Genomic DNA, 22,088 nt, shown 5'->3' on the forward strand with positions numbered 1-22,088 from the left:
CCAGTATAGTTATACGAACAGAGGGTCATTGGGGTAATGGGTTGCTGTGTACAAAACGATTTTAAACTTTGAGGAAACCTTTAGTTAGAAGGTGAAGTCGCACTTATGTTCAACTTTATATGATAAATCGATAAATGAACCACCCATATAAACGATTTTCCATGCTAGAGAATCGTTGCCTTTTGATGGTGGTGATACTTGGGCTAAGAAAGTGGATTGTTTGATGTTACTATGGGCTCATGTGATGGTGCAGATGTTTGCGAGCTGGTTGGTTTGTTTCTTTTGAACGAACTTTCTGCTATTTTTGTCAGAAAGATGCTTGGGTTGTATGGTGATGATGGTTTAGCTATTTTGGGAAATTTATCTGGCCCAAATATTGATCGTTTCAGAAAAAATATGTTATACAATCATTCAAATAACATGGCTTAAGTATTACTGTGGAAACTGGCCTAATTGAAACTGACTTTCTTGATGTGACGTTGAATTTACTATCTGGTAATTTCTAGCCTTACCGAAAACTCAACAGTGATCCAATTTATATCCATGCCCAGTCCAACCACCCACTTAGCAATCCCGACAATGTTTTGTTATTTTTAAACTAAGTGCATTTTCGGATTCAGAGGCCAGAAAATACTCTAAAATAAATCTCATCTTTTGTGCCAAATTTTTTTTGTTGGCCGCGAAAAGGCTGTAAAATCAACTAAAATGACACTAAAAGCATGCACTATTAGTGACTCTCAGACTTGGAGCAAGTTGAAGATGTTCCTCGTGGAAGTTAACATAGGAAGTGACGTCAAAATCACGTGGTCAAATTTTGAGAAATCCCCTCTTCAGATACTACTAAAACCACTTCGAAATTTACTAATTTTTCAGAAAAATTCAAAATTTCTTCTTGGGTGAACCAGTGTCAAAGGTCAAAACCCAACAAAAATTTTTGGTTTGCAAATATCAGTGAGCAAAATGAAACATTATTCCAAAGTAACAAAAAGTTTAAAGAACATCAAGGAAAATGAGCAACCCTAATATGCATAAAGACAAGCAGTATGACAGTGCAAATACAAACTTAATGCCCAATGTTCCAGTATGGGAACAAAATTTTGACATAATTTATAAGTCACAGTCACAGCCATTTTTTTCAACCAAGGATGTGCTGTACAACATAATAATTCGCGTTAGAAGCACATGCTTTTTGTTTTTGGCGAATATGGCGTCTTTCATTTGCGTTCGATCGTTGTTTTAATCATTGTTTTTGTATTATCAATATTCAGGCAATTGACGAACCAAACTTCTGCGAGGAGACTAATCTAATCGAGCATACATGTATAGTACTTTCAAGATACTGTAACCATGAGGTAACCATGTTCTCTAAATCTGAAGCAATGAAATAGATAGTTAAGTTTGTATATGGTGTCATATTTAATTGAAGTCAGAGCCATTTTTTTCAACCAAGGATGTGCTGTACAACATAATAAGTCGCGTTAGAAGCACATGCTTTTTGTTTTTGGCGAATATGGCGTCTTTCATTTGCGTTCGATCGTTGTTTTAATCATTGTTTTTGTATTATCAATATTCAGGCAATTGACTGGCTGCTCTCTAGCAGCCTTCCAGTGTAGTCCGGGAACATCGTGAATCTGGGGTGGTAAAAGTTGTTTTAATCATTGTTTTTGTATTATCAATATTCAGGCAATTGACTGGCTGCTCTCTAGCAGCCTTCCAGTGTAGTCCGGGAACATCGTGAATCTGGGGTGGTAAAAGGATAGACCCTCGGCCCCAGAAGCTCAGACGACGACGACGACGACGACGACGACGACGAGGCAATTGACGAACCAAATTTCTGCTAGGCCTACCGACTTATCTATTCGAGCAAACAGTACTTTAAATGCAGTAACCATGAGGCAAAACTTACAAGCAATTTAGAGAAATACTGGTGAGTGAACTATTTTGCCTAGAAAAAAAAATTTAAGGGCAAGAGCAACTGTCGGGGGCAAACGTCATTCTGTATGAATTGAAATGACATTGAAACGTTGCCGTAGCATTAAATCATTTTTTTTGGAGATACAAGACTACTTTTCCAAGCCCGTGACGACGTCCCTGATACCGGTGTTCTCAAAATACTAAAAACAAGTGTGCAAAAGTATTTTACTAAGTGTGCAATAGTGGAATGTAATCTGACGACAGCTTGATCTGCCACCAACCAATTTAAAATTTACTATTACCTTCTAAATGAGGGTGGATCGATTTAGGGGGGTGTAAAAGTTTTTTCTTCATTTTGCTTAACTTAAGGTGCCAAAACTAGCCATTGGGTGTATAGAACACTGTGTTAAAAGTATATTTTGATCGAACAAATGTTTGATCTGAAACCAGGCCATTACTTATCGACCAAAAACGCAAAAATATTTGAATTTGACGTTAGCATAGAGATTTATTGCAATGCAATGGAAATGATAATATGCATCAAACTTCCTCGCTTTAGATGAAATAGTCACGTTTCGATTCGAACTTGGGCATTTCTTGTCGTGATTCAATGCGTGAGCGTATAAATCCATCTCGCAAATTAATCCGCACACCGCCGTTGAAGCTTCCGTCACCAACTTGAAGCACCTTTCCACCACCTGCGTGTGACACGGAAATCGAAAAAAAAAAGTTCTGGAGTGGCCTTAGCTGCATTCATGTCTCGTAGTTCTTTGACCACATATTTCTTGTTACAGGAGGCTCGGTGAGATTGAAACCCTGCTAGTCAACCATATCGTAGGATTCGTTGGCGTCAAACTTTAAGGGCGGAATGCAGAATCGTCGCACTGTTCTCTATTCGCGATGGCTTGATCGAGCTTTCTTAATTCGCCTAAGTAGCAAGTATTCTCAAATTTATTAATTTAATTTATATTATAATTTATAATTTTTTTAATTATTCTGATGCCAGTATTCTCAACATATTTTGTGCTTGCTACGCCCGCCGAGTGCGCCGCCGCATTTTTATGGGTCTACAGGTGTACCATGAAGTAAACAAGTTAAGAAACACGGTATTATGTGTTTAGGGTTCCATGGACTCCAAAACCAAACGATGCAATTTTTTTTCTAGAATCATAAGATTAAAGGTTTTAACTTGGGTGTGACACCTGCTGATTTTCTTCAGTTACACTAGATACTTTTTCACCTGTTTGGCAACTATCCCCTCCATATCCTCTGGCACACTCGCACGTGTAAGACTGAAGGTTTCCTCTGCATCTTCCTCTGTTTTGACAAGGCGAGCTCCAGCAGAGACTTTCAACTGAAACAACAAAACTTAAAGTGACCAAATATAAATTTAACCCTATCTGTAGCGACACGGGTTATGTATAAATTCAGAATGTATAAATTTTAATACTAACTGACATTACAAAATCTGACACACTGCGCAGCGTGTGCAACAGATAAAGTTGCGCCAATGGAAGATATTTAGCTGATGCTGAATACTCATCTGGAGAGAGCCTACAAGCCACATGATTATATGACTATGTGAACAATTCCATACCGAAGACATATTAAATTTACACACTGCCTTCCATAGTGGCACGGCGAAGACAAGCACAAGTTTCCAGACAGTCACAACATGAACATTACTATAAATTCTTCTTGTAGTTGTTTTGCATTTACTTAACTTGTTTGTTTGAATAAAAGAAAGACTAAAAATGACTGCAACGTAATTTCAATCAGCAACAAAGTATTGGAAAAAATATACATAAAATTAAATTTAATGTCTCCTTTAACCGTTTGAAGGTTGGGGGGGGGGCTGTCAATTCAACTTTATTTGTATCAACTGTTGTACCTCTAAAACCACTGAGGCTGCGACTACAAGATTTCTTGAATTTTCCTAACTTTTGTGCACCTCTATTGAGCTGAAATTTTGAGCGATTAAAGGTTATAAATTGAGCGATATAAGGCATTTCTCAGCACATCTTCTGAAATATTCCATATTCTATTGTTCAAAATTTTCCCACCAGCTGGATGAAAGTAATTAATTTGGCCCATGTCTTTGTTAATCCTAACTGTTTCACAGCGTGAATAGAATTGGCTGTATGTAAAATTATGTAAAAAAATTTAAATCACAACATTGCAATGCATGTTCTTCATTACTCTACTAAAAAATAATGTCAATTACAGTCATAAGTCACCTCAACATTTCAACATATATGAGCAGTTCTAAATTCACATACTTTTAATTTTTGGATATGCTCAGCGTGAATAATTTTACAAAGTGAATACCAAATTTTGAAACCGTGCCTTAAAAAATAACAGAGATATCACTCCTAAAGCATAAGAAGAATAAACAGCCCCCTCCTCCCCCCCAAACTCAGCAAGACTTCAGCAGCCTAACCTTGTAAGGGTTAAAATTTCACGAATATCTCTTGAAACATGATTAAAACGTTTATACATGTATATAAGACAAGTATAACAAAATATATAAATCTATTACAAGCCACTTCATGTACTGTATAAGTGGATATGTACGTTATACATAATTTACCACATGCATGTTACACAAGGAACCATGACTACCTAGAGATACGGCCTAATTTGTTACATTCTGCAAATTTTTCTACATTTTGCCAAGTTTTGGTAACTGTCTAAATGAAATGTTATAAAAATAGTAGTACCGGTATAAAGTTATTTTTGCTGTTTTTCATGTGTCAAAATTGGGTTTTAACACCACCAGGTTTTAAAAATCAAATGTAATTTTATTCACAAAATTTCGGTTAGACTGTTAGCCATTTGTTAAGAGATTGATTGAAAGTCTTTTAACTTCCTTTTTTTATTATTTAATGCTTCAAAAAAATTTTTTGTCATTACGAGTCAGCAAAAAGTGACAAATATTTCATAAATTTTGGTCAGACAGTAGCTGTAGTCAAAGTCTGCAAAATGTGGAAAATCAGGCGGAACCTTCAGGCAACCATGATGAAACACTATGTTTCTCGGCAGCCGATTTGTAGCAAGAATTGACAGCTGGTTTTGTTGGCTCTTTTCTTTCCACAAAGATAATTCAGTATTAAGGGAGATCGTGGGGCACGTGCCTGCCGAATGGCAACCCGGGCTTTCCATAGATAGTACGGTTCCACAGCACGTGGAAGCGGGCGGTGCCGATCTGCGTCCTGACATCGTCTTGCAACGCCCTGACGGTGTCATGGTCGTATGTGACGTCACATGTCAGTTCGACAACGGCGCGGATTCTCTTCGAAAAGCCGCCGACAGGAAACACGACAAGTACGGCGAGTTATGTGTCAACATAAAGGAAGACAGGAAGCGCCCTTGCAGGGCGTCCTGTCACCTCCGTTTGTCGTAGGCTCCCTCGGGAGCTATGCCCCGACGAGCTCTCGAGCTCTGACGGCCTTGGGCGTTCCTGCTCGTGGGGTAGCAGAGGTGGCTAGAAAAGTGGCTTCCCTCTCAATCGAAGGATCCTTCCGCGTCTGGAAAGCTTGGAACGCCGGGCTCACTTGTGGAGGGGCTACGTCATAGAAAAGACGACATCAGCGATCAGAAACTTATTCCCTAATAACGTTGCAGTAAGTATCCGAGTGTGCAAGACAGCAAACCGTTTAGACGTTATAACCTTATAATAATATTGGCTTAAAATTGATCACCTTATGTCATCACCTTATTTCTATAAACCTGCGCCATTTCTTTTATATGATACTCCAGTCTCTTCAAAAACAATCATTCTAAAGTAAAAAGGAAGGAAATAAAATACCTCATGTACATTGCGACTTGAGACTGGTTTAATAGCAATTAAGCAATTTCAATCATCACTAGATTCTCTATGTATTAATCAATCAATTGTTTCGAACTGTCATACGCTGCTTTCGCCTTGTAACGCTGTTCTTGCCCGCTCGGATCAACATCGCTCCGCTTTCAATGCATTGATCAACACGATCCCCTGATCAACTCGATGCAGCCTCAAAACTTCTACCCCAATTTTATATTTTTACTGGTAATGTAGCCTATCAGTGCCTCTGGTTTCGATCGTTAGCCTCCCCGACCCAGCTGGGCGAACCTGCCTCAACGTCTGGCCAGTGCACATCCGTGCTCGCCGAATGAAAGCTTACTCTTCTCCAGTGAGTATTAATTACACTATTAATTACAGTATATTGATTCATCGAGCCTCTGCTCCACATTTTTATTGAATATTCGTCTGCCACGAGAGCCAAATTATCCTTAAATGGTTCGACTCTCTTCCTCGTGGGAGACCCCAATTTTATCCGCTCTGCCTACTGGCAGAACGGGTATAAGAGTCAAAGTACCTGCGCGAGGACGCGTGAAGGAGACGTGGGCGCTGCCCGGCGGTCAATTACTGCCGGTTCCAGCGTCCACACGCGACGGTTCGCCCGGTCCGTTGCAGGGCTTCTTTCTGGGCTATGCAGAAAGAGCCTGTCTCCCTGGCCCGCTCCGCCATTCTAAATTTGCGGACGGGCCATATAGTGTTTCGATCCACACTCTCCCTCCACAGGTACCTCGACTCCCCAGCCTGGCCCTCGCGACCTAAGCTGGTGGACTTAACCCTCCGGGTGCATCGTCACCCCATAAATCACGCCGCTCCCCGCCGCCGCGGGGTGTGGAAGGCCGGTTTTCTAAAGTCTTCGACCTGGCTATGTTTGTTTGTACTCACTCACCGTGTCAATCTTTTGTACCGTGAGCTACTTATACGAATAAAACAGTTCAACACTAGTGGTGCGATACTGACGAGCCCAGCCTCATGGGCGAAACACGGTGTCTATCGCTGTCAATTCTTGCTACAAATCGGCTGCCGAGAAACATATTGTTTGATTGGATAGTCTGAATGGCTAGCGTGGAAGCTACACCGTTATGGTTAGCGAATCGCAACTGCTCGCTGTACTAGTGAGTGCTCAGCCTTGTGCTGATAGCCGGGAAGAACACCCCTTTCTTCACATGATGAACCACAATGGTATGTTGGGACCTGCAGTGCAGATTGCACTGCACTATGTCGCACTGCAGTTTGTTATTTTTGTTACCTTTTTAGAAATCGCATTTGTGACTATGAAGAAAACAAAATAAAATATGAAATTGTTAACATTGTAAGTTGAAAAGCGAGGAAGATTTTATTTATTCCGCACTCTACGTTTACGAGTAACAAGGTGGACAAATATAACGCCTAGGATCAATTCGTTTAAGATTAGCTTAATAAGATCAGACTGGTTCGTGGAAATGGATGTTACTGCAGAGAAACAACTTGCATAATGAATGACACAACAACAAGCATTTGACAGCAAAGAACTTGTACATCTACTGTATGTAATAACTAATTGCGGAACCTTTTAGAGTAAATCTTACTAATCTCGCAATTAGCTCCAGAGATATCGTACGGACAATCACAAAGGAATCCATTTCCCCTTCTGTTGCAAAATCCTCCGTTCCTACATGGGTTGTTATCACATGATCCAACTCCTGAAAATGTTTAATAATGAACCTTTGGTGCGCCCAAATGCGTGTCACAAAGTATATGATACAAGGTTATTGTAGACGATGTTGCCACACGTAGGGATTTATCCCTACGGTTAGGATTTTGGGACATCTGTAAGGAATCTCTACGGGAATTTTCACAGTAAGCTAATTAAAGTTATGATACTTTTCATCTTGACACTTACAATAAAATTCGCTAATGATAAACGTGTATAATAATAGCCGCAAAGAGCTATAGCTTCGCAGATGCGTGTGAGTTTCTGCTTGATGTTCAGTATGATATAAATTTTTTCTTATTTTGAAATGTAGTCTCAAGTCTGGAAAAACATCAGACTTCATCAAATCATATATATAGGTGTAACATCAATAATGGAGTTCAGTTAAAATGCAGAGAAGCCAAAGTGCGTAGCTTCCAAACTATCCAACTCTGGTTCGGCATCCATTTAAGATGAATGCGACAGTAACTAGTTGACTAGATTGGACTAGTAACTAAAAGAAACTTGGCCAAGCGAGAACAATTGCTTTTTCTATTCGCTCATAAACAACACTCAGTAGTTCAAATGCTTTGTTGTAAGGATCAGATCATGAATAATATATTTTTTTCTTCCTTGAACCAATTCTTCAGGAAGCGTGATGACTGATGACCCGCAAGAGAACGTCGAATCTGTAGAAAGTCTTCAAGAAAACGTAAAATAACTGCATTCAAACTCAACAACTAATGTGTTTTGAATAAGCTGCCTTTTTTATCAGACGTTCCCCCCTTCTATTCCAACGTCGATGGACAGTTTAAATCCACAAAACAGTGTACGTAGGCTACTTTGCACACTACACTGTATATTTATGTAAATACAATGCAATGATTTGAGACAATGTTTGCTGTGTTTTACTTTATTTCTGTACGTTTAATATTAGAAAGAACTGAGGTGTATGTTGCGTATGTGATGGACGAATGTCTAGTAGACATAGGCCTAAGCAGTTCTGTAGGCTACACCAAACAACAGTACAGTTTGAACTTACGAACAATTCAAGATACGAACGGCCGTTCGGAACGCAACTTGTTCGTAAGCTGAGGAGTTACTGTACTTCAATCAAGACCTAAGTATTATTTGTAAGTGTGGTTGTCTATAATAATAATAATCATTGCTACTCGAGCGCCTGATAGGCTCCAGTTTGGAAGTGAAGATGGACACTTTGCGGACACTTGCAACCTTCCAGTGTAGTTTGGAAACATCGTGAATCTGGGGTGGTAAGAACATAGACCTTCGGCTCGATATGCTCACACGACGATGATAATGATAATAATCAATTTTTATTTGTTGCCTGTTGGGACAACGTACACAGCGATCACAGATGTAACACAACTGGAAGCAGTAAAGTGGCACACAGTCATCCACCGAGCTACTACCATAATTGTCGTATGACATTTAAGTGTATGGAGCTATGGAGCGGTGTCGAATGAAAGTCCTTTCAAGCATAACACAGACGATCACTTGGTCACTATAAATTAGTTGAATTAGCAAACAAGTAGATATTTAGATAATACGAAACCAAGGAAGTTTCCAGAAATAGTTGATAAAACTACCATTCAACATTTTATAAGCAGAGAAAACTTTTGCTCAAACCGTTGAAAATTTCATGATCAGATCACCGCTACAATGTGTGATGGAAATTATTGCGTTTATAAACGTAGTTGCACGGATGAGAATTTAATATTCGAAAGCGCGTTCTGCAACACTGTTTTTGCACTCTGCAATGCCTGATGCAGATTTTCCTGTAGATTTCCATTACGCATTGAAGCGGTGATCTGATCATGAAATTTTCAACAGTTTGAGAAAAAGTTTTTTCTGCCTATAAAACGTTGATAGTTTTATCAACTATAAGTAGATAATTACTTACTGATTTCACAATTATCCCCTGAAACATGGTCTGGGCATTGACATATGTACCCGGTCCCCCTACTGTGGCAACTCCCTCTGTTCCGGCAAGGATTAATTTCACAAGGATCTGTTACATCTGCAAAGGATAACATTACTTCAACAAAAGTATATTTTTCAAGGTTAACTCTCATTTAAAGTGATTAATTCAACGTTTTTACTTCACCAAACAGGAGATACACAAATTTGTATTTATTTCGATTATGTTTTGGATGATAATTTGGATAATTGTTCTTAGTTGCAATCCAAAACATGAACGATATTTTATGGGGGCAGTTTGTTTACAAACCAATATTAGACAAGGTTTACTGTTTGTAGCTTCGTCAAAGATGACGTAAGACTAATCATCAAGTGATAGCTGAATAGATGACATTCAGTGAAATTGTATTATAGTCTTTGTTTATTGTAATTGGCAAGTGACTAAATGGTTTAAGTTATTTCACGATACAAATATTAACGACCTGTTTTAGCCTGATGCTGCGAGTTCGTTGTGATGTGCTATGACGAGTGGTATTGAAGTCAGTGAGTCCTTGTTTCATGCAGCTGTTTTTGTTTAGCTTGAGGCTGCTGTCTGTTGAGTTTCTGTGTTGTTAGGCGTTATTGCTGTGACACAGCAAACTCGAACTCGCAGCATTAGGATGAAACAGGTCGTTAATATCTACATAGTTAAGTAAGCAACGATCATGCTGCTAAAAGCGAAACTCAATTAATTGCATTTTTAGACTTTGTTTATTGTATTTGGCAAATGACTAAATATCATAGGTTAGTAGTAAGGTTGCCAAAAATTTGCTTATGATCACAACTCTTTTTCATAAAATAAACCAATCATTATGAGAACATGGAATCAGCTCGTATGGAAATAACAATCAAGTGACGCTTCTAACATGACTCAATTTCTAAGACGAAGTGAAGGGTCACATTTGTTCAATAACTTATTTAAAATAGGCTTACCCAAGCATGGTGTGGTTACTAATAGGAATTGTTGGAAACCTACCTCGTTGGCAAATGTAATATCTTTTCAACGCTTAACTTACTCAGTTGGATTTGAGATTTTGTTAGCTTAAACCTTAACCCTCCAAACCTAAACCCTAGACCCCGATAGCAAATAATTATGTTCATTTAATATTATATAAACTTTTGATTTAAATAAGTTTTCTTTCTTATTCCTTATTGGTGTTTGGCATGAATTTTCTTCTTTTAGCTTTTCTTGCATCATTCACATCGCGTATGGGAGCATCACCAACAAATATAAAAAGACCATATTTTTTATTGCACAGACATAAAACTTGAGATGCATGTACCCAAAAGGGTAGCAAATAACATCACAACTGAAACGCATCATTTCCACTTTTCTCAGTCAGTGAATCTATAACAGAGATCAACCCAAAATTTTGGCACAAAAGATGAGAGTCATTTTAAAGTATTCCAGGGCCCTTGCTTCCAAAAATGCACTTAGTTTTTTCGAATTGGTTCTAGTTTTCGAGATATTCAACAATGAACATATTTTTAAAATCGTTACACAAAAGCTATTAATTAGCAAATTACTTATTTTCAGCCCTGTTTACCATCATGATGTCATAATTGCACTTGCCTAGTTCAATTGGTTCATATTGTACGAAAGTTCAAAACGCAAGCAAAGGTTGAAATGAACTGTGTTTAACGTTACGGATACATAAATATTCAATGAAAACAGTTGTGAATCAGTACGTCACAAGAAAAATATCCCGAAAGTCATGTGTTTATGAATGCAGCTTTATATTGAAAAGGTAGGCCTACTGAAATGGATACTGTACAAATGAAATTTTATTCTAAGCTTTTGCAAAGGCCAAGTCTTTGCTGCAAGAAGTTTTTTTCTGGTCTATAGGTTAAATAAATGGCATACAGGCTAATAAAATATGCCTTTGGCAAGTACAACTCTGTACAAACAACCCAGATATATTTCACTGCATGGGGCAATCCAGAGGAGCAACGTATTCTGCAATAGACACAGCGCTATATAAAAATAAGCATTATTATTATTACTATTACTTTGACATGAAGCTGGGTGATCAAGATAAGTCCTGGGTTCCTCCTAAAGTATGCAAACATTGCACTCAAACCCGTTTCTGGGCTCAAGGCTAAGAAGTTCAGAGTGCTATGGCATAAAGAGAGCCGTGGAATTATCATGAAAATTGATACATCTGTACGGTGAGCATGTGCGAAGGAAGTTGCAACATCATATTTACATGGAGTGTGCAAGGCAGTCATTGCGTAGACGTTGCTATTTCTGTTTTTGTTTGCCCTCTCTTGTTTCAAGTGGTGATTTGCTTAAAACAATAGGAAAACGGGAATGACTGAGCGTAACCTCAATACCTTCAGCAATGTTTTAAAGCAAGGTCAAGTTTTTTTCTCAAAACACTTTCTACTACCTATTGTAGCAGTTAAGGATTTAGTTATCAAAAGTGGTAGCTGCAATCTTGGCTCCTCATCTCGATCAACATGGCATTCTTGACTCCAAGGCCAAGATTACGTTATTCCGCAACAAGGATAAAATTTTAAGCAGCTACTTTACTGAAGAACATAACTTTGTATTCTGTAGGCCTAATTATATAAATGGCCTTCGTACCTGTATGGGTGTTGCTCAATAGGCCAATAGTAATAAAGAGTTGCGTTTGTTCATCGATAGCTTTGTTTTGCTTATTTGTCTAGTTTGTTAAAGCAAAACAATGTATGCATTTTGTTTGTACCTAATAGCTTAGTAAGTCTAATACTGTTGAAATCAACAAATATATTAACGCAAACACAAGTTATATCCCAGCCAGCAAGCCTATATGGGCCCCACATGGGGACCCATATGGGCTGATGTACGGGCCCCATGTGAGATGCCCATATGGGGCCCATACACATTGTGTCCGCGGGCATCACATTGCCCCCATATAGGCTGCCCATATTCATTTATGGGTTTCATGTGGGTTGCTCACACTCAACCCACAAATCTAATATGGGCTGCCCATATGTAACCGATAAATCTAATACAGGCTGCCCATATGTATATAACTGCAGACAGATGCCAAAGTGCTGCAAGCAGTGAACTTTGCGCAATGCATAGCAACTTCTGATAGCAAGGTGCCCCCAGTAAAGTGCTCAATCGGCGGAAGCCAAGAGCGTGCACACGATGATGAACTTTTTTATTTTGATCAACAACGCACGAGTAGGTATATAGATCCATGTGATATTTTCCTATTTGTGGTACGTAAGCACAAAAAATAGTACTACTGCTAACCTTGCCAAAGTGCTCCAACTGCAAGCAGTGAACTTTGCGCAATGCATAGCAAGGTGCCTCCAGTAATTTTGCTTGTTCAATTTCATTTTGTGTTTGTTTAAAAGATCAACAAAAGTCGTGTGAGACAACTAAAAAATCTCAAAGTCTAGACAAATGCTGATCGAGGTGTATATCATATTAGTATGGGTTGCCCACAAACTTTTGAATCACTGTGTGGGTAGCCCATGGTCTGCCCATAAAAAATGTGGGCAGTCCATGGTCTGCGCATAAAAAATGTGGGCAGCCCATGGCCTGCCCATGAAAAATGTGGGTAGCCCATGGTCTGCCCATAAAATATGTGGGCAGCCCATGGTCTGCCCATAAAAAATGTGGGCAGCTCATGGCCTGCCCATGAAAAATGTGGGTAGCCCATGATCTGCCCATAAAAAATGTGGGCTGCCCATGTTCTGCCCATAAAAAATGTGGGCAGCCCATGGTCTGCCCATAAACAAAGTGGGCAGCCCATGGTCTGCCCATAAACAAAGTGGGAAGCCCATCAATATTTCATGCTTAGCCCATGATCAATAATTTTATGTGGCTAAATTTCTTAAAATGCATTTATATGATCACGCATTTGAAGATTGGAAGTTTAAATTCCACCTTGTCATTTAGCAACACATTCTGCAAGAAAGCCCATATTGGGCGCATATGGCAAAAACAAAAAAACCCACATGAAACCCACATGCCCACAAGCCCATTAAAATAGTATATGGGGCCCATATGGGCTTGCTGGCTGGGATATTCTACATATTGTATCCTCAAGCTTACTTCACATCATATTTTGATAGTTACTAGGCCAGTAAACGTTAAATAGCTGTTTGTTTGGGTTGCAATCAACGTGATTGGTTCCAAATAGCATTTATACAACTCAGAAATGTGCCTGGGATAACTTCCAGTTTTGTCTATGTAGTAAACGACACGAGGTTAAATCTATAGGGGCTCAAAATTGCAAAAAATATTTTTGTTGTAACTCAAAAACTAGAGCCAATTCGAGAAAACTTAGTGTATTTTCAGAATCAGGGCCTCGAAATACCTTAAGATGACTCTCATATGTCCTGCCTTAGCAGTGGCCGAGTGGTTAGCGCGTTGGGCTCGCAGTCGAGAGCCTGCATGTTCGACTCCAGCCACCCGCACTTGCTGTTGTTTCTCTGGGCAAGAAACTTTACGATAATTGCCTCTACCCAGTGATCGATTTCAAGTAATGTGTAGTACCAATTTTAAGTCATAAGTAGAGTAGACAACCGGAAACAGACATTGCTGTCGACTGCAGCGTGGGTCAGGTGTACGTCGGAAGGCGTAGCATAGCGCTTAAGTCCGCTTTCCCACAATGCAGGATAAAGATAAATCAAACAAAAACAAACAAAAGCAACAACAAAAATTGTTGGCCTGTGAAAATCGATAAACGTAGTCAAATGATTCAAGAAACTGAAAGCACTAGATATTTACTACGGTGAACGGTGCACAAAGAAAATCATGTCTGAAATGTGGTAGAATTTGACATTTTGAGAGTAATACACGTGTCAGTGTTCATGGAGCTGCTAATTAAACCACTTTGCTTGCTACAAGTTTGTGTTCCTGCCTCTTATTGTTTCCATTAAGATGCTAAAGTGCATCCATGCTGTACTGTTAAGTCGTTCACTGTTCAGATGAAACTTGTCAAAGCATGAATGGTTACAAGCAATGGAATGAAGAGCCAAAAAATAAGATGTAGATTCAATGAGTGGAAGAAGAAAATGTCTCTTCCAAGCAAAGTTGTTGTGCAGAAGGTTGGTATGTAGTAATTTTACTGCAACCCCAGGAGTGTCTCGTGTTGTATCTAACAACATCCAAATGCGTATGATGCATAAGATTATTTGAAGAGCAATTGTGAAAACATACAGTATGAAGAGAATAAGTTGATGACGGTCTCTAGCAATGTTTTTCAACATGGTTGACGTTGATGTGTTTGCTCCCAATGCGTTCATTGTGTGGCAAGAACTTAATTTGAGGTTTAGTAGACGTACAACAGGAATATATTTTTCTAATTTCTGTAAGCTTGCCAAAGAGTTGGCAGGTTTGTTACCAGAAGTTTATTGCAAGACCAGAGATTTATTGCAATGCAATGGAAATGATAATTTGCATCAAACTTCCTCGCTTTAGATGAAATAATCATGTTTCGATTCGAACTTGGGCATTTCTTGTCGTGATTCAATGCGTGAGCGTATAAATCCATCTCGCGAATTAACCCCGCACACCGCCGCTGAAGCTTCCGTCACCAACTTGAAGCACCTTTCCACCACCTGCGTGTGACACGGAAATCGAGGAAATGAAACTTCTGGAGTATTCTTAGCTGCATTAATGTCTGGTAATTTTTGGTCCCACTATTTTCTTGTTACAGGAGGCTCGGTGAGATCGAGAGCCTGCTAGTCAAACATATCGTAAGATTCGTTGGCGTCAAACTTTAAGGGCGGAATGCAGAATCGTCGCACTGTTCTCTATTCGCGATGGCTTGATCGAGCTTCCTGAACTCGCCTAAGTAGCCAGTATTCTCAAATTTATTAATTTAATTTATATTAAAATTTATAATTTTTTTAATTATTCTGATGACAGTGTTCTCAACATATTTTGTGCTCCCTTCGCCCAGTGCGCCGCCGAATTTTTATGGGTCTACAAGTGTACCATGAAGTAAACAAGTTAAGAAACACGGTATTATGTGTTTAGGGTTCCACGGACTCCAAAACCAAATGAAGCAATTTTTTTCTAGAATCGTAAGATTAAAAGTTTTAACTTGCGTGTGCCACCTGCTGATTTTCTTCAATTACAGTATATACTTTTTTACCTGTTTCGCAACGAACTCCTCTATATCCTCTGGCACACTCGCACGTGTAAGATTGAAGGTTTCCTCTGCATCTTCCTCTGTTTTGACAAGGCGAGCTCCAGCAGAGACTTTCAACTGAAACAACAAAACTAAAAGTGACAAAATGGAAATTTAAACTTTGTCAGAATGCATAAATTTTTACATTCTAACTGACATTGCAAAAACTGACGCACTGCACAGCGTGTGCAACAGATAAAGCTGTACCAATGGAAGATATTTAGCTCATGCTGAATACTCATCTGGAGAGAGCCTACAAGCCACATGATTATATGACTAAGTGAACAATTGAATACCTGAAAATGAGAAGGGCCCAAGTCCACATTTTTGGCAAAAGAGTTATACCCACCATCGTAATACTAACGCCTAGCGCTACCTCATGAGCAAAAGAAATGTCTAAATCCACGCTTTGAAACGTGTTATCGAAGGCAAATAAATTTGTATGATTAGTAGAATGGCCCAAGTCCAGGACTTCGGCCATTCTTTCATAATAAATTTTTTCATATCTTACATTCTTAGGCCATATACATTCTTATTCTTAGGCCATTCTTTCATAAATTGACGTTTCAAAGAATATGATGGGACTCGTTCGAATTAAATTTCGGATCCTTAAGCCTAACGCTCTTCCTACCTTAGAAGCTAGTCAGTGCTATACTTGCCAAGTACCGATTAAGGCTGCGAGAAAACAAGATGTTATCAAACTGAAAAAATGCTTGCGCCAAGAAACAGGAGACATGATAGACCAACTCGTTACAACGGAAGATGCATTCTTTGATGCACAAAACTCAGACTATGAAAACTATAAAAAGTTACTTTTTACACAAACTGCTTTTATCTTACGCAATGAACTGAAAACTTCATAATGAATGTATTTTGATATGACAATGGGGCAAGGTCAGTGGCGTACCTAGCGAGAGCGCCTCCCCCCTGCGTGGCTTTTGTCACTGCATCTTCAGCTAAGAAATGCTCCGTTTTTTCTTCCAAAAAAGTTGTTTTTCAAAACAAAAAAGGTCTTCAACCTCGAGAGGGGGCCCTTAAACGTGGGGCTCTTTCGGTTCGGGCCTCCCTGCGACTGCAGGTAGGTTCCTACGCCAGTGGGCAAGGTGCTATCTATCAATATATCCAAGCAAATCGCAGTGCATTACAAATTTGTGAGGTCCTAAATATAAGAAGGGTCCAAATCCAGTGAGTTTGACGCACCGCATAAACTATAACGCACAGCAACACACAATACAGCTTTTTTGTTATCTATTCCCATGAGTAACTACCCACATTAACTAGGCTTTGATATCTTTAACCCTTTGCTTTTCAACGTTTTTTTGGAAGTTAACTGCTCAAGGGGGGGCCGTTTTTGGATCAAATTCAATCAGCTGTTACGTGTTATCCGCTGATGCTATTTGAACAGAAGTTGCACTGGTGTGAAAGCAAATCATTTGTATATAAGTTTGAAAAGTCATTATTTTAAAATTTTATATGTTAAACTTGATATTTCAATTTTTGCAAAGGTACCCAAAAACGACAATTTTGATTTAACTTGCCGCTATTTAATTACCGTGCTAATCCGATTTCATGCAAACTTCTGAATAACAAAGAGCTCGATCGAACGCACGAAGTGTGTGTGCGGTGTGCCGAATCATTGCATTGATTAGAATTTACGACTTGCGAGCAAATCTTATTGTAAGCTACTCACTGATTCTAAAATAGTTACAATCAAAGTAACATTGTTACACGAATTTGAAAAAAAAACAAAACTGCGTTTGTTGTCTTACATTTTTATCCTAAACTAATGCATTCCCAAACTCATGGCTAGCTTCTAGTTTTATGGAACCAAATTTCTCATAAGTAACACCTTAGCCTGCTTGAATAGCTGTTTACATCTTCGTTTGTGTATTTAGGTCTACAATTGAGTTTGTAGTATGAATATTTTTAGTAGAGAGAAGACAGTTGAACAAGTTGTTGAAATTATCTGAAATTTCTAAGTTCAAATTAGGTGCTTTTGAAATTGTGGATTTGTGTCAAGTCGCATCACAAATATCATGCAGGCCACATCATAAGTCATTTCGCTTACGGGTGTTTATAAACATGACTCATAAATTACATCCACAAAAAATACAGCATTTATATCAACAAAGCTAAGTTCGAAGCTCACTTTTTATTGAAGATTGTGTCAATCAATTCGAAATAATGCAACAGCGAATTGCCGCCAGCGTCGAAATAATGCAACAGCGAATTGAGGAACGTGCGTAAACAAAGGAAATGTGAAATAACCCACAGTCAGCAAATCTACATAAATTTAACGTTTACAAATGTTGAATCAATGTAAAAGGACTGGATTGCTGACTGGGTCCTTATTGTTTGAAGCACTAAAAATACGCGTAATATCGACAACATCAGCAAGGCAGTGATTATGTTTCTGGCCAAAAAAAAAAAAATAACTTTTGACTTCAAAGATAAAAATGATTATAACGAAGCTTCAAAGTTTGTCGTAAAACATTTTACAGAGATACAATAAACATAATCATTTTGTGCCAGATTGTGAGAAGACTTCCTAGATTCTTTCCAACCATTTGCATGATTGCAAATTATTTTCTATAACTCTATATTGCTAAAAAATGGCTTCTTTGTTGAAACAACGTGGCTACAATTCTATAAGAAATTCTTAGGCCTACTACATTGAAGTAATGAAATTTTTTTTGTGATTTTGCTGATGACGTTTTACAATATCCGAGAAGTAAAAAATAATAATGATGAATTATTTTATAAAACCGTGGTTTGCAAGTGCTTCACAAAAAATTGTTGAGGGAAAATTTACTATTAGACGTAAAACGTTTGTAAAAGAAAATTGTCGGTTTACGTATTTATAATGTTTATTGCGCTGTTATCGAATTATAAACTGCCTGTATTGTCTACCTTTGTGGTTGCCGGCCAGCTTAGAGCAGCATGCAAACCATGCGTTTTTGGTATTTGCATCGTGTTATGATTCTCGAAAATCTCCCACAAGGTCTTTATTTTTATCGTGATATTTTTGTGCCTTGTCTGTCCTGAACTTGAAGTCATTGTGCAGCACAATCCACATCGGTTTTTAGACTCAGTCTTCATTGAAAATCTTTTGTGTGGTGCATCATTTCAAGTAGTGTCTTCCCCTAAACTGTTACACAAATCGCCCAGAACCAGAACCATCGTGTTATCTTACAGCAGTTGAGAGCCCGTTATTGTATGTGTGGAATTATTACTGTAGATGTCTGACTAAATTCATGCCAAAGTTGAGCAAATTCTGCTTTCGGGATCCTTGCCGTTATTTACGGTATTTTTTGTTGATAAGTTTGGGCAGCATTTTTCCAAGATAAATGAAGACATCGGTATTGTTCGTCACTTAGATTTAGTTTTCTCAGCATTGTTTATTCATTCTTTGATCCACTAGTTTGTCCCACTTTTGGTATAATCGGATCGTTTATAGCCTAAATGGCGGGTCTTCACAATAGCCGGCCTCTTATACATTGGCGCAACGTATTCAGATGTTGAATCAATGATGAAGAAAGCTGATTTGTTGTTTGTCTTATGTGACGCCTAACTTTATGCCTCGTCTACAGTACAAAATATTTTGTAATGTACATTGTGTACATTGTACATTTTGTTTGTAGGCCTACATTACAAAATATTTTGTAATGTAGATGAAGCATTATCATCTTTATTTTGCGCTCTTTGGAACAAAACACAGTGCACTGTGAAACAAAAATACAGGACATAACAACAAGTAGGCGACATAAATCAATGAAGGGACGCCATCGAGTTAGCTGCTACGTGTAAATGAAGCCTATCTCATAATTTTGAGTATCTCACAATTACTGTTTGCAAAAACGCTATTTCTCCGGCTTCTCCCAAAAGCATTTGCAGTGATACATTTCCTCAATTGCAAGTTTTGTCAATGAGAGCATTTCCATAGAACGTTTATTTCGAAACCAAGTTTTCGTGTCTTTATCCAAGAGAAGATTTCTTATTGTAACGTTTTTTATTCGTCAATGAATATTATCTGCTTGAAACAACTGTTTTGAATAGTTTGTGGCCTCCATAGTCTACTATTTTGATCGTGGATTGCTATTCTTCTTTGTAGAGCTGATAACGCAAAAAACGTTTGCTATTATTGTTTCTAATTAACAGCTTTGCGATCACTGGCTTTTCTTTGTAGCATAAGAAATAACGCGCTTTGTATTATTGAGGTCAAACCAAACAAAAGAAAGCAAGAGAATGCTTCTCTCTGCTCGCGCATATCGATGCACGAAGCAATTATGAGCTTATGGCTTGTCATCGCAATGTAATCCATTTCACGCTTTGCTGGAAGTTAGCTAGAAATAGCAAAAATTCACCAAAATCTTGAATTTACAAGAAAACTACACAACTTTTAGCATCAAATTTAATATCATCAGATCCGCCTGGCAATTTTAGGAAAAGTCAAGAAAAACCAAGTGCATGGCGTTACTGTGCTTCAAATAATTAAAGGAAATATGAGGGGGGGGCCAAATCCGGCCTCCCTTTGAGGAGCAAAGTGTTAACAAAAAAAAAATTGTGAAGTTTTTTTTGATTTTCTCGAAATAGTATCACTTGGACTTGGGCCATTCTCATTTTCAGGTATTCAATTCTATACCGAAGACATATTAAATTTACACACTGCCTTCCATAGTGGCACAACGAAGACAAGCACAAGCTTCCAGGCAGTCACAACACGAACATTACTAGAATTTCTTCTTGTGGTTGTTTTGCATTTACTTAACTTGTTTATTTGAATAAGGGAAAGAATAAATGTGACTGCAACGTAATTTCAATCAAGAAGCAAGTATTATAAATTTTTTTTATAAAATTAAATTTAATATCTCCTTTAAAATTTCACGATTATCTCTTGCAATATGATTAAAACGTTTATACATGTATATAAGACAAGTATAAGACAATATATAAATCTACGAACAGCCACCTCATGTACTGTATGAGTGGATATGTACGTTATACATAATTTACCACATGCATCTTACACATGGAACCATGACTACCTAGAGATACGGCCTAATTTGTTACATTCTGCAAACTTTTCTACATTTTGCTAAGTTTTGGTAACTGTCTAAATGAAATGTTATAAAAATAATAGTATAAAGTTATTTTTGCTGTTTTTCCAGTGTCATAATTGGGTTTTAATACCACCAGGCTTAACAATCAAATATAATTTTATTCACAAAATTTCAGTTAGACCGTTAGCCATTTCTCAAGAGATTGATTAAAAGTTTTTAACTTACTTTCCTTATTACTTGATGCTTCAAAAAGATTTTTTATCATTACGAGTCAGCAAAAAGCGACAAATATTTCATAAATTTTAGTCAGACAATAGCTGTAGTCAAAGTCTGCAAAATGTGGAAAATCCGGCTTAACCTCCAGGCAGCTATGATGAAACACAATGGTAGGTTGGGACCTGCAGTGCAGGTTGCACTGCACTATGTTGCACTGGAGTTTGTTATTTTTGTTACCTTTTTACAAATCGCATTTGTGACTAGGAAGAAAACAAAATCAAATATGAAATTGTTAACATTGTAAGTTGAAAAGCGAAGATTTTGTTTATTCTGCACTGTAAGTTTACGAGTAACAAGGAAGACAAATGTAACGGCCTGGACCAATTCGCCCTTATGAACTTAAGATCAGACTGGTTCATGGAAATGGATTTTACTGCAGAGAAGCGACTTGGATAATTCCATTGATACAAGAATTAATGACACAACAACTATTTGATAGCAAAGAACTTGTACATTAGGCTGGCGCAAAATCTCGAAAAAAAATTTTTTTTCTTTTAAATTTTTCGTCAGTTTGGAATATTGTTCCTTTTGGTAAATGTACCTCCTACACCAAATTTCACAAAAAAATATTAACGTTTGACCCTGGTTCACCTGGTTTGAATTTTTTCAAAATATCAAATTTTCGCTTATCCCTGAAACTGCTCACCCGCTGTATTCTAATGCACTCTAGCGTCTTAATGGACAAAATAAGAGGCAGTAACACAAACTTGTAGCAAGCAAAGTGGTTTAATTAGCAACTCCATGAACACTGACACGTGTATTACTCTCAAAATGTCGAATTCTACCACATTTCAGACATGATTTTCTTTGTGCACCCTTCACGTAATAAATATCTACTGCTTTCAGTTTCTTGAATCATTTGACGATGTTTATCGATTTTCACAGGCCAACAAAACTTTTTTTACATAAAGGCAGGACATGTGAGAGTCATTTTAAGGTATTTCGAGGCCCCTGATTCTGAAAATGCACTAAGTTTTCTCGAATTTGCTTTAATTTTTGAGTTACAGCAAAAATATTTTTTCGCAATTTTGAGCCCCTATAGATTTAACGTCGTGTCGTTTACTACATAGACAAAACTGGAAGTAATCCCAGACACATTTCTGAGTTGTATAAACGCTATTTGGAACCAATCACGTTGATTACAACCCAAACAAACAGCTATTTAACGTTTACTGGCCTAGTAACAATCAAAATATGATGTGAAGTAAGCCTGA

This window comes from Aplidium turbinatum, chromosome 1 (assembly GCF_918807975.1).
Source record: "Aplidium turbinatum chromosome 1, kaAplTurb1.1, whole genome shotgun sequence".
Taxonomy (NCBI): Eukaryota; Metazoa; Chordata; class Ascidiacea; order Aplousobranchia; family Polyclinidae; genus Aplidium; species Aplidium turbinatum.